At 39.1% G+C, this 13659-nt stretch overlaps 1 pseudogene; it reads right to left on the reverse strand.

The window, feature by feature from the left end:
- Window positions 1-11434: 11434 nt before the first annotated feature.
- The window catches only part of LOC134044432 (U4/U6 small nuclear ribonucleoprotein Prp31-like), a 38933-nt pseudogene continuing 36708 nt past the window's right edge, over window positions 11435-13659 (reverse strand).

Here is a 13659-nt window from a genome sequence, read left to right on the forward strand (position 1 = left end):
TAACAGTAAATGCAGCACTGCCCCTTCTATAAACATTATCAGAGCCTGCTCTGGCCAGCCCAAAGCAAAGGCCATGCTTTTTTTCATTTAATCCTGTAGTTTGCATGTACTGGCTAGGTTGTGGAGAGCTAGATGAATTACTAAAATTTATCAGAGCTAGAGCTGAACTTGGTTGTTTTTTAGCAGTTAATTTTTTAAATTATTTTTATTTGCCAACAGACTTCAGTGAGCCTGTGCGTTGCATTATAGATACCAAATGTAGCACAACATGGTTGGCGTGCTTTATCTTGCAGGACTGTCAGAGGGGGGTTTTACTCTTTGTATTAATATCAGGTTTATTGTATATGCATCCTTAGAAGCAAGAATTGTAAAATTTTTTCTCTTGTTGTAATCTGTTAGAGAGAAAACTCTACTGGTTGAGAAACACCTTTTACCATCAAGAGGCAATGCTGTGTTCACTGCCTCTTAATGTGGCAGGAGCTTCCTAATTTGTTTATTTTTTTCCCCTGTTGTGGTGGATGCTTGCTGTTAGAACCATGTCATCAGCTGCTGCTTAGGCAAATTGCATACAGGTATAGAAGGAATGGTTGCACTTCTCAGAAAAGGAGGAAATAGCAACAGGGTAGCTAGTTCACATGATGTTAAGTAAAAGGGAGAGCTGATGAAAGATAGAGAGAAATATTTATGGAAAATAGGAGAGAAATACAGCCTTGTGCTGCATTTGGCCACTCCCTGATGTCTAAAAACTTAGCTGCAGTTGTCTGTGTAATACTACCCTGGCTGTGGCCTGACAATCACCATTTGTTACTTGGCAGTCTAATATCTCACAGAATTTCTTCTCCTGAAGTAAAACTGAGTGGATATTTATATCTGTTTGTGTCATACATTTATTTTCTTGCTGTAAACAAGTATTTAAGTCAAACCTGTGACCTATGTCCAAGCACAACAATTAAACCTGAAGAAAAAAAGTCACTCTGTAGAGAGTCATCTTGGAAAGAAGCAGTGGATTTTTAACTTGTAAATGCTTCAGCAGCACATAGGAGGCTGCAATTTACACTTCCTTTATTGCCTCACATGACTGTACCCACTCTGTTTTTCTGCACAATTGTATCCAATAAAAAAATAGCATAAGGTTTTCTCAGCAAATGGCATTACTTGACTGAGGTTTTGCATTTGCTTAACTTTAAAGGTCAGTGAAGATCCTCTGGGTCTCAGCAGAACCACAGTACCCAGCCTGGTTTGCTCTTTGCTTGATGCTAAACATGAGAGAGTAAACCAGTGAGCGCAAGGGGTAGTTCTGTGCTTCTGGAGAAACTCTGTATTGCTGGAATTTGGGAGGCCAGGTGGCATGAATGCATTTTTTTTTTTATTTTTTTATTTTTTTTTTTTTTGTAATTTGAAATCAAGGAATCCGTAAATCTGTTAAGTTGGAGGAAATTAAAGTATTTTGCCTGGTCATCAAAGCCTATATTTAAAATTTGCATATTCAAATGTAGCCATTGAAATTCTCAGTTTTGTGGTCATGGTTTCAGAGACTGAAATATTTAACATCTGTTAACATGAATGCAGCTTAAGCATTTGCACAGCTGAGGATCATGCCAGGCATGAAACTTGGGTGTAACCTTGAAGAAAAGAAAGCTGATCATTTCCACTTAGCTGCATTAAAAAGAAGTTCTGCTTTCAAGACTTTCAGTGTTTTTCTAAGTAAGTGTTGTTGGATGTGTGGCTGCTCTTGGTACCTTTATTTATAAGTTACTTGTATGCTACCAAATACACCTGTTAGCCTGCATTTGATGGAATAACCAAATAACATTTAAGAAGCTGTATTACAACGATTGATATCTATGTAGGCTGGTTGATTCATGTTCTGGTTTACCTGAACAGTGTTGGATAATAGAAATGTGGTGTTACTTGTGGCTTATCTGAATAGGATTATCAGGGTTTTCCAGCAATTACTTCCAGCTGTTTCAAAGATAAGTGTGAGAAATGGAAAGCTGTGGAGTAGGGCTGGTTGCACATATGCAAACTCTTCAGACCCTGTGTAATAAATACTAAGTGTGAATGTGAACAGTGCTGCTTTGAGGATATGTAACAAGGATTTTGGGGATGGTGCTGTGTGGCAAATATACAGAGTGCAGGCAGGGGGAAGATTAATTATATCTGCAAAAGTAGTAATTGCACTATCAGAAAAAAAATAGTTCTAGCACTTCCTATTAGTGAGATTTCCTGACTATTATTTGGTAATATATGGTAGAATGATACAAAATCCAATTTCTCATTTGCTGATACAATTCTTGAGAGTAGAAAAGTGTTTTGGTTTTTGGTGGGTGTTTTTTTTATTTTTTTTGTTGTGTTTTTGTGGTTTTTTTGTGGTTTGTTTGTTTGTGGGTTTTTTTGGTTTTTTTTTTTTTTGCAAATAATACTTTCGTATCTAAAGGAATACATTGAGCTGGTTGCTTCACTGAGGGTCTGTTTCAGTCCCTGATAAATGGGAAACAAACTACAGATACTACCAGAAATGATATTAAGTGGAAATGAGCACCACTTAAAAAACCAGGCACTGCATCTTTAAACTGTAGAGGGGAGTGTAGGGATTGTGCTGTCTCCTGTGTCATGGTTTTTTGTTATGCAAGACTTAGAGGTGAGAAGTCCCAACTTGACTGCTGCTGGGGCCCCTGGAGGCAAGGAGCAGAGTTATTCTAGCTGAGCGTCTGCTGCATAGCTGAAAGAGTGAAGAAAACGTGCTGTACATGCATTTGCTGGTGTTGATTATTATTGATTTAGCAACATTGGGTGCCTCAATAACTCAGTGACAGCACACACGTAAATTAATGATCCCTTATTTACAGGCACATCATGCTGCGATGCTTTTGCCAGTGGTCAAATGCAAATTATCCCTGGTCTTTTAGTCTTTTCAAAAGCTAGGCAAGTAATTATCTCAATCTCCTGATTATCTCAGGAAATTTTCCAGAGCTGTCAGTCTTGCAGTGGAAGCTGCTTCCAATTACACTGGAAAGAAGGCAAGTGCAAGGAGATGTAGTCGAAGATCAGCTGATGTTCAACAGGCAGGTGTCAGGCTCTTCTCACTTTCCACAGGCTTTGTCTTGTGTCTAATTCTATGTGAATATTCCTGTCCATATTATTAAGGATATAATTTTTTTAAAATTGGTAGACAGGACAATATTCATCAAGGTTTTTGCAAGAGAGGATAACGCTTCAATCTTAAATCAGAAACTTAGCCCCATTAGTTGGTGTTTTCAGCTCCTGGAAAGATTTCTATAACAGAACCAAAATGGTTGTAGTGCAAGTTGCAAATTTCCTTTGAAAGGCAATAAATGTTCTATAAAAATATTTTTCACAATAGATTAAAAAAACCAAAACAACAAAACCCAGAAAGTTCAGAATAAATACATATTATTGATACATTAATAGCTAAATTTTACCTCCTGTATGGTCGTGTGCTAAATTATAAATGCTTTCACAAACAACTTAGCAGCAGAGACTTAAAATACCTCCTCTGTAGTCAGTCAAGTTCACAAAATGTGGTAAGCAGAGAAAGTTCTTAGTTCTTGGTTAAATTAAATGAAAAGCATTTGATGTCTAACAGGGTCATGGCTAGAGTCTGTGCTTCAAATTATTTTTTTGAACTTTTTTTGTTCTGCTTGACTGAGATGCCTGAAGCACAATTATGGTTTCCCACATTAAAATGAAAGCTCTGAGCAGCCTTTCTAGTAGTGATTTTCTGTGGGATGCTATAGTATAACAAAAAGATGCACCAGTCTGTAATATCATCTGTAGTTCTGATGCAATTTCAGCTGTTAACTATGGATTATAATTTGCCATGGCTTTAATGTCCATACTACTGATTCTAGGAAATGTTGATCAATATTTTCCCCTTCCCCAACAAGGCACCCAAACAAATATTTGTGCTTCCCATTCCTCTGCTAGAACACCAGGTAATTTCTGAGGTTTAAGTGTCTGTAAGGACAGGTATGAATAAATGGGTTTTCCATTGGAGTGATTTATCTGCTTCCACTCGAGTGCTCAGGTGGTGTAATAAATTTTCATGTCTGCAAGGGGAGAGTTAGAAAGCTACTACATTGTTGTCTCATTTTGAAAAGCAGTTGAGGAACAGCAAATAACACACAGGGTTTTCATACTCTTACATATCATGATTAGGGTTGTAAAGGACCATAAAGATTCCATTTGGGCACATAGAGTGGTGGATGAAATGAATGCTAAAAACATTCGTATAATGGGCAGTCCTCAAGGATGTGCACAATTTCTCCTGCAGGGTCCATGGGTCCTGTGCTAGGACCTCAGCTGAACTGCAGTCAGAAGGGAAAGGAGAAAGTGTAATTCATGAGAAGGGCTCATGGCCTGCTCACTGCTGGGGGCAGGTGAGTCAGATGATTTTGGCAATTCAAGGTGTTTGCAAAGAGAACAGATGAGAAAAGGAGTATATTTTAGAAGGGAACAGTCACAGAGTTCATGTTCCTGCTAGGACAAGCTTGTATTGTTCTGTTAGTATAAATCATTCCTTGAGAGGTCTTGGGAATGCAGGCTGGCAAAAATGTTGACACTTTAGGATATTTGCCCAGGGTTTTTTTCCTCAGCGGCTCTATCTTATGAGACTGATCCTGGTAAGGGGAAGTCTTTTGAATTAGAAAATGACCTTGCAGTTAAACCAGCTTTGACTTTTGTTATTCACTCAGATCTGTGTTGCAGGATTTAGTATTTTAGAAAGTCCTTTTGGAAGGATCAACTGTAATACTTATGTAAGCTTGCTTTTGTCCTGTTCAGCTGCTCCTTCTGCTTGGAGGAACTTGTCATTTTCTCACTAGGTGCTGTCAGGAATACACTTCAAGGGCTTCATTGTTCATAAAGGAGTTTAATCAGTTTGGAACAAGACATCTATGAGACATGATTACATCCAACAGGAAGAGTAGCAAAAGAAGTGTCTTGTGTGTATGTTCACAGCAACACTCTGTGTGTGTCAGGGCTCCAGAGATGTAAGTTAATTTGGCACAGTCTCATATTTTAGGAGAGATTATTTTGCATGGAAATAGTGCTACAAACCTAAGGTTTCTCCTTTCAGCATGATCAGGAAAGGAAGTTTCTCAGGTGGTTGAAATACATATACATATGTGTGTGTGTGTGTGTATATATATATATATATATATATATATATATATAGTTTCTCTAAGATTGTGTGGTCTGGTGACAGTGCCAGCTCTGCTACTGTCCAGCCACATCACACAAAGGAAGCTGTGGGCCAGGCCAGTCTCAGTTCTGCCATCTGGAAAACAGGGAGAGACACTGACTGCCTTCTCCTAATCCTTTCTGCCCTGGTCCACCCTGTGCTGGGAGAAGGAGGAAAAGGCTCCATCCCCCCTGGGAATTCTTGAGGAGCGAGCAGTTGTGTCATAATTTGGAGTTTCAAATTATGTCCTTTCAGAGTTGGTATCTATTCTTCTGAGTGTAGCAGTTCTGAAATCAGAGATCTGCTCAGGGAGTGCCTGGCTTTGGCTCAAGAAATAATAAAAGAGAGCAAGAATAAAAAGAATGGTTTCTACAATATATGGAGCAATGGCACTTTGAGATGCTTCAGTAGGCTGCTGTATCTTGAGCACGGCCTTTCATGCTACCTCTGGCTGCACTCACTTATCTGCAGCCTCTCTCTGTCTTAGTTCGCTATTCTTCCCTTTGAAAGGACTTAACATTTTTTTTTTCCCCCTGTATGAATTGTCTGGAATCCACTTCAAGGGCTTCTTGATCATGATGGAGTTTACTTGCTTTGGAACAAGCCCCTAATGAGGCATGATCTTAAGGTGCTTCCTACACTTTATGGTCTATAGATCGTATTCTTTCATCTGCTTCCTCTGTAAACTTGTTGTGGCCAGGTGTTCCCCAGTCTCAGCTTGCTCTGACACCTCCAGTGAAGTGTGAGGGTGCAGTGAACCCCGTCTCTGTCAAAGGTGACTGGAGAGCAAGACTTGTTTTAAAAGGAGTCGTGCCAAGTTCCCCAAGATATGTGAGTTTTGGAAACTATGCAAAAATGTTTCTTGCCTCCTAGTATTGTGCCAGTAATAAGCTCAAATAAGCTTTTTTTTTTTCTGCTAAAGAATATAGAAAAACAAGTTCCTTCTCTTCTGTTGCTTCTTACTGAATTCTTCAGAGATTTCTCTAACTTTACAATTAAGAGGAAGTTATCAAAGATTTAAAGAAATGTGACATGCAGGGACAGATCCCAAACTTAGTGTCATGCAATTTCTTGTTAGAAGGAAAACAGGTTTTGCAGTAAATATTCAGAGGTCAATACATCTCAAATGGAAACCTCAGAGCTACAGTTCAAAATCATGCTCTGGCTGGGCTATGGCAGGACCTTGGTGCCATGGGGTGGGCAGGCAGGGCTGAGGGCAATGGAGCAGCTGAAGAAAATTTCACAGCATAGAGCTGGATGTGGACAGTGCGGCTCTTGGGAAGAGCTCTGTGGCTGCTTTGCCAACAATGAGCATGTATTTTGTGTTCAGTATTGGTATTAAACCTCTTTTGGAAGGTATAATCAAATAACGTGTATAATAAACAGGTAGTTTACAGGCAGTTAAGCAAGTGGTAATAACAATATTGTTCTGTGTCCTGATTCCAATTTTACAATAGAATAAGTAATTACCTAGGACATTTTAATTAATCAGTATTTGGTTACACCAATACATAAGATGCTACTGTATAGTAGTGAAGCATAGGTAACAGTGGACATGATGACTAGCCTTGCAATTATTCCATCAGCTGAGGATCTTACTTGCATTTTTGTTCTTTGGAAGTAACAGAGTTTGCCTCTTCGAGGTGAAATAAAAATTTCTTTTGTTGTGATTTGCAGTGGGTGACTCATTTGTGACGAGTGAAGAAGGCATGTGCAAATGTGTACTCTGCTGTGTTGCACTGCTGAGATCTTATCTGACATGTGATGTGCCCAAGTGGCACATGCTGGATGGAAAAATCTGGTGCTGTTAGAGATGAGCTCATCCTTTTCTTGCTGTGGCTCACATCTTGTTGCTGAAATAGAATATTCAGTGTTTTTCTAATCTACAGCTTTTCTTTCTATCACTTTACAAATTGAAGACCAGCAGAGAGCTGAAAAATCTTTTCAATATCTCTGCTTCCTAACTACTTGAGTTTTTATTGTTGACTTTTTCACTGGTACTGAGCCTGTTGAGTTTGAATTCAGTAATTGCTATACCATTCTTAAAATTAAATTTCTCTGGTTAACCAGAACTGAGCTTTGAGGACAAACTTTAATGTTAGTCTGCATCTCCCTGGAAGGAGGCTGTAGCAAGGAGGGGGTCAGTAATTTCTCCCAGGTAACAAGGGACAGGATGAGAGGAAATGGCCTCAAGTTGCACCACAGGGGGTTTAGATTGGATATGAGGAAGAAATGTTTTTACTGAAAGGGTGGTCAGGCATTGGAATAGGCTGCCCAGGGCAGCGGTGGCATTTTAGACATTTATGTTAATGTCGTAACTAGAAAGATGTAAGTTATTGACTGTGCTTTTTACAATAGAGTTGTCTTCATAGTTAAATTATAAATTATTTCACTGATGAAGAATGCAGCTATTGTCTAGTTCACAGAGCAAGGCAAGCGTTCAATGCCTTCTTGTTTTTCACACAGCAGAACATCAAGTTACGTGTAAGCTGGCCAGTGAGAGGCTGCAAGGCCCATTGAGCTCTGAGAGGTTTCATGTGTGCTTTTCATGAATGGCAGTGAGAGAGAGATCAAGCATAATCCTACAATTCCACATTTCTTGCCGTAAGCCAAGTAGATGGGGGGGGAGGACTCTTTTGTTTTGCTAATAATCTGTTCTTAAGTTTTTACAAATGCAGGAAGTGTGAGAAAAGTGTGGATTTAATGTGGTGGGGATTTAGCTACACTTAAATCTCCTTAGCGCCTGTGGAATGGTCATATCAGCAGGAGAAAATCCCAAGAAGCAGAACTCCATGATGTTTAGAATGTCCTTAAAGCACCAACTTGTCCAGAGGGTCTCTGTTAAGTCTTTCACCTACATGGAAAATGAGTTATCATATCAGTCAGGTGTTACAAGTGCAGAATCACAACTGGGCTGTTTTCAGGGGAAGTGCAATTGTGTGTCTAACATTTATGTGAGAGTTCAGACTTCCCCAGTATAAATCTCTTTTCATCCTCTAAAAGAATGTATTCAGGTGGACATGAGGGATTTGAGGGACCTTTGTGCTAAGGCATCAGAACTGGACATCTGCTTTGCATATAGCAGTACATTGTTTTAACACGGCTTTAAATTCTCACTGGGTTTGTTGTTTTTTGTGGGTTTTTTGCCACGTGTTAATATCTATTCAGTATTCCTGTCAGAAAGGGACCAACAGCTTTGTGGGTCGGGGGCCTTTGTACCTAAAACAGGGTCACAGAGAAGAGCAAAGAATGTAGATGACGAATTGAAAGATGTAGTTCTAGAAAACAGTATGTGAAATAATATTTTTAAACACATAATTTAGGAGTGCATGAGAACCTGTAGTTGTAGCAAATTTTCTGTAAGTGCTAGAAGTAAATGGAGCTGGTTATGACCTCCTGCTCTAGTATTTGGATGGATAATAAAGCATTATAATCAAGTGAATGCTTTTTGATTGAAGAGTTTCAAGTACTCATAGAATTGCAACAAGTCTTTTAAATTGGAATCTTCACATAGTAACTGCAATATTTGACTGGTTAGGACTGTGAGGACTGCTGAAATGCAAGTATCATAAAGTTCAAGTGTGGAATTTTGGTGAGGATAGAAGCCTTTGTCTTCATAGCTAGAAAACAGGTTAAAAAAACCCCTGCTCCAAACAGTTTAAAGACAAACATGAATTTGGACTATAGCAACAGCTGAAAATGCAGTTTTGCCCAGTCCAACATTTTTATGAATTTATTAAGTGACAGTTTTATTTCCCTTGATGTTTTTGAAGTTACCTTAACATTGTAATGTTACCAGACTTGTTTGCTTGAAGAAATTAATTTTAATTGGAAAAGACTCAGCTATATCCTGTGGGCCTTCTCCCTGGTGGAAACTTTGTGGATTGCTCTGTGTAGCTGCAGAGTGACACATGAGTTATTAACCTCTGAGAAATGGAGGTTATGATAAGGGAAAGACTGGCACGTCATCTTTAGGGCCACAAGGAGTGCTACTGTAATAATGAGGTCTTGTTTTGCTCTGTGAATGTTGTGAAGAGAGACCTTCAGCTGCTCTGCTCCGTACGAAAAACAAATTAAATTTAATCAAGGGAGAAACTTTGGGATGCACAGCCCTTGAAGTGAAATACTGGGTTTATTCATAGAAGAAATATAATATGGACAACAGAGGTGTGGGTTTCTTAAGACTTATAAGTGAAAGCTGTCATTTTTAAGACTAGTTCCAGAATATCATAGAGTCACTTAGGCTGGGGAAGACTTTGTAGTTCATGTCATGTCATTTTATAAAAGAAGTATCTTGGTTTTAAGCAAGAAATGTTCTATTTTCAATTAAAATGCAATGCAGCTTCTCATTAGAAATGCTGCTTATGATCTGGTGCTGCAAAATGTAAAGTGAAAAATGAAGAATATAAGTTGATGGCAAAATAAAATAAGATTATATAACATAAGGGAGTGTGGTACACTAAAATGCAGCATAAAGAAGTTTAGTTTCAATTTTTGCTGGTAATGGAACTTTCTTCTTTTGGGTATTATGAGTCTCCTTAAGGTACCATGAAAAATTCCATGATTGCTTTTAATAGCACAAATTCATATGGATGTATAAAATAGTCTATCCTGATACCAAGAAAACCTTTCAATTTAGCCTAACACAATTAAGTTTTTGTCATCATAGAGGAGCAATAAAAGCCTTCTGAACCTGAACAAAAGACTTTTGTCTTTTGCTCTGAACAAGGTTGGAGTGAGCATGTGCTGGCAATCCCTTTGAATTTCTCCTCTAAAAAGGAGGGAGGGTGGAGTAACTGTATTTATAAAAGTTCACTAGAAACTGTGTGTGTGTGTGTGTGTGTGTTACTGCCACAAACCTGTCTTGTGATGGCTCTAGATGAGATGTCTCTCCATGTTTTAAATTAGTAGACTTTCATGGAATGTTTCTGTGATAAATGCAGCTTTTCAGTGCATCTTGTTTTCCCACATTTTTTTTTCCCTGCTGGATCAAAAGTAGATCAAAGGGGAGACTTCTGGGGAGAAATAACATGGAAATTTAAGACCGTAGAACAAGGACCAGAAAAAAAGAGAAGGGCTGGGAACTGCCTTGGGGATGGTGTCTGGACAGCAAGCTGTAGCAAATGTTTTGGGATTGGAAGTGAATGTGAAGAATGGGGATCATGGTATTTTTGTCTTCCAGTACTTCAGGCAGCAGAAGAGGAGGCATTTAGGGTGTACAATACAGCAACCCAAGCAGCAATCAAAGTGACTCCAGGCAGAAACAGGATGGAGATGGAAAAACTGCCTCTCCATGGGCTCCCCTTTCTGCTTGGGGAGATCAGGTCTGGGAGATTACAGAAGGAATTTTGGAGGGAAAGCAGTCTCCCCAGCAAAAAATGGGAAGGGAGCCCTTCAACTTCACAGCCCAGGAAGACTTGTTGGAGGAACCTGAGCCAGGCAGCCCCGGATCCCTGAGGTTTTGTCTATGTGACATTCGATATTTCTCACAGCAGAGAACAGAGCTTGGGGCAAAATGAGAGACTACTTCAGATGACCTGTAGCTCATTCTGTGCAGTGAGTTGGAGCCAGAAAACTGAGCCTTCTGCTAAACCAGAACACCAGAGCCCTGGATAGTAAGCTGATGAAGTCAGTTCTGCAGCGAAAACCTTTAGGAAATTAACAATTTAAAATATTTTTATGCACCTGAAGGTGAAACATGTTTTTCCTGATGTATCTGGAAAACAGGAGGAAAAAAAATAGTCTTGCAAGATTATCAGCAATGTGGTAATTGCTTCAGTTGTCTGCTTTGGGGTGCAGGAAACTGGCAGGTGAATTGCAGGCATCCTCTGAAGTGTTCAGATTCTGACTTAGTCTGAAAGAGCTTGTCATTTTAATGGTGTGTGCTTGTAAGGGTTATGAGCATAAATGGCATGAATTAGTGGCTCTTGAATTTTTTTTTTTTTTACTATTTAAATTAGTCTGGCCTAAGGAAGGTAGTTTTCTATCAATTTTAAAATAATATCTGAACATTTTTAGCAGAAATAAGGGTAAATTGCATTTCAGTCAAGTGCATATGATTATTTTCACCTTGCTCACTAGTGTGCTGTTTTGATGGTGGGCTGAGGCTCCAAACTATGAGACTCAATCTGGATTTAATATCCTGCATTTCAGGGGCACTGAAGTCTGATACTTGGCTGCTCAGCAAATAGCAGACACCAGCATCTCCTGTAATCATTCTTGGAATGGACTTTATGCTTCTGTCCAGTTTAATTTTTTTGTCCCTGACTTTTCCTTTGCACTGATACTTTTGATGGCTTTGTTAACTCCAGAAAGTCATATGTGAACAATCTAAGAGTGAGGACCAAGGGCACTGGGCTGAATGGAAGTCACTTAAAATCCCGATGGGCACATGACCTCAGTTCAGTGGTTCCACCCAGTTGTTCACAAATGAAGGCTGGTCTGCCTTGCTTTAAAGTGGAGGGACAGGGTAGGGAAGAAGGAAATAAACCTGTTAGCTAAAAAGTAGCCAGACTTCTTATCTTCAAGCTGTACTGAGGCATAGGCAGAATCTCCAGTAATGAATTTCACAAGTACTGAGTTAAATTCATCCTTCTGACTTACTTAGTTACATAACTGGCCTCCATTGACTTGTTTTCTGAGTCCTTGCTGGCTGGCTGCTGCTCTGAGATTTACGGAAATGTCCATTCTTTCTGAGTCAGATTCAGGGTAAAAGGCAGAACTTTTAATGCAGGTAGGGTCCTGTAGGCTGTATTTGTTCGGTATTCAATCAAATGTACTGTTAAAATCCTAAAATTGTTGAAATAAATATCCAATTTTGGTATTACCGGTACCAAATCAAGGAAATATGAGAAATATTAAAGGGTACAGTCAAGGGAATAATGTTTTCTTTGAAATTGTGAAGTGTTCTGTCCAGTAGGGATTGCTCATCATCTTATAGGGAAGCAGAAACTACTCCACTCAGCAGGGAAGGGGGAAGGAAGTTTGTTAGAAGTTGCCGAGAACATCAAGCTGAAGCTTATTTAGATAGCTACCTGTCCTACACAGTCATAACATCTGCAGGAAAACACTGATATAATTAGGTGCTTTAATGGAGTTTATATCTAATCCTTTCATCCTATCATCTCCTTGCCTTTGCCAGACCAGAAATGAGTATTAGTCAATGTTTTCTTGAGCTTGAGTCTAATTTTAAACACTCAAAGTGCAATTAAGTCCCTTATCTTCTCTTTTAATTTTTTTAGTGGTATAGTAAAATAATTGTACTTGCTGAATATGAGCACAGCTTAAGCAGTTGGAATATGCCAATTTCAGTAGTTTTTTTTTTAAAAAATGGTTTTACTCTCTTTTTTGAGAGAAGAATTTGGATTTGGCAGTGAAGTAGGGAAGATGCTAATTGAACACAGCCATCTCAAGTTTATCCTGTTTCCAGATCAGAGTAGTGGTTAGTTTTATTAGTGTGTCTAAATAAAGACTATTCAAGTTTATAGTACAAGAAAGTTTGAAAAGAAGCAACCCATTTCTGTGTTGCCTGGATAGCCTGTGGGGCAGACTACCCTCCCCTGTGAATTCACTAAGCTCATGTTTGTTTCAAGGCTAAATCAGAATTTTGGAGCTTAAGGCTGTTTCCATACCTGCTGCTCAGTCTGTGCCCATTTCTAGCAATTGTACATCCTTTTCTATCAACTGAGTCAATTGTGCAGGTCTTGAAAAGAGGCTAGAAGTGTTTCTTACTTGCCTGTGCAAAGATTGTATGGGAGCTGAGACTTTCAGAGGTTGAATCATCTCTTTTATTCCAATGGGTTTTTAATCTACAAGCTTGACTTCAAATTTAAGAGTAACTGGTTTTTATCTAGGTAATTCAACTTAGGTTTTACGGGATGTCTTCTGAGTAATAGAAAATGTCATCATTTACAGGCACTAAAAGTGACTGAGCTAAATTGCTCTGCCTCACACCAGTGGAAGGGCAAAAGGCAATAGATAAGAAATCTTTCTCCTGTGAGAGGGGCCAAGAAGGATCAGAGGTTTCTCAGAGAGACACTGAAATCTCCATTCTTGGGCTGTTCAAACCCCATATGAACCTGGGTGCAGTCTGTTGCAGATGGCCTGTGTTAAATAGGGGCATTGGACCAGATTATCTCCTGAGGTCTCTTCCAGCTCAGTCCTCTACTGTTTTGAGCAGGCTTTAGTCATTCCCCCTGTAAGCAGCTATGTGAGGTTGAAACCTCATTATTTTGCTACAGTTAAAGGAAAGTTTTTGCTCAGCTGTGCAAGGAAAAAAAAAAGGACGCAGAAATGCTGTCCTCTTTCAGAAACTCCCAGTAATTAATTTCCTGTAATGGGCCATAAAATGTGTTGAGAAATTCTAGACTTTGTAGTATTACCTGTAGAAATAGGCTGATTTGTTAAGATTCTGTACCTGCGTGAAAAAGCCTATTAAGCAGTGTTGTGATTTGCCA

The sequence above is a fragment of the Cinclus cinclus genome, chromosome 5 (assembly GCF_963662255.1).
Source record: "Cinclus cinclus chromosome 5, bCinCin1.1, whole genome shotgun sequence".
NCBI lineage: Eukaryota > Metazoa > Chordata > Aves > Passeriformes > Cinclidae > Cinclus > Cinclus cinclus.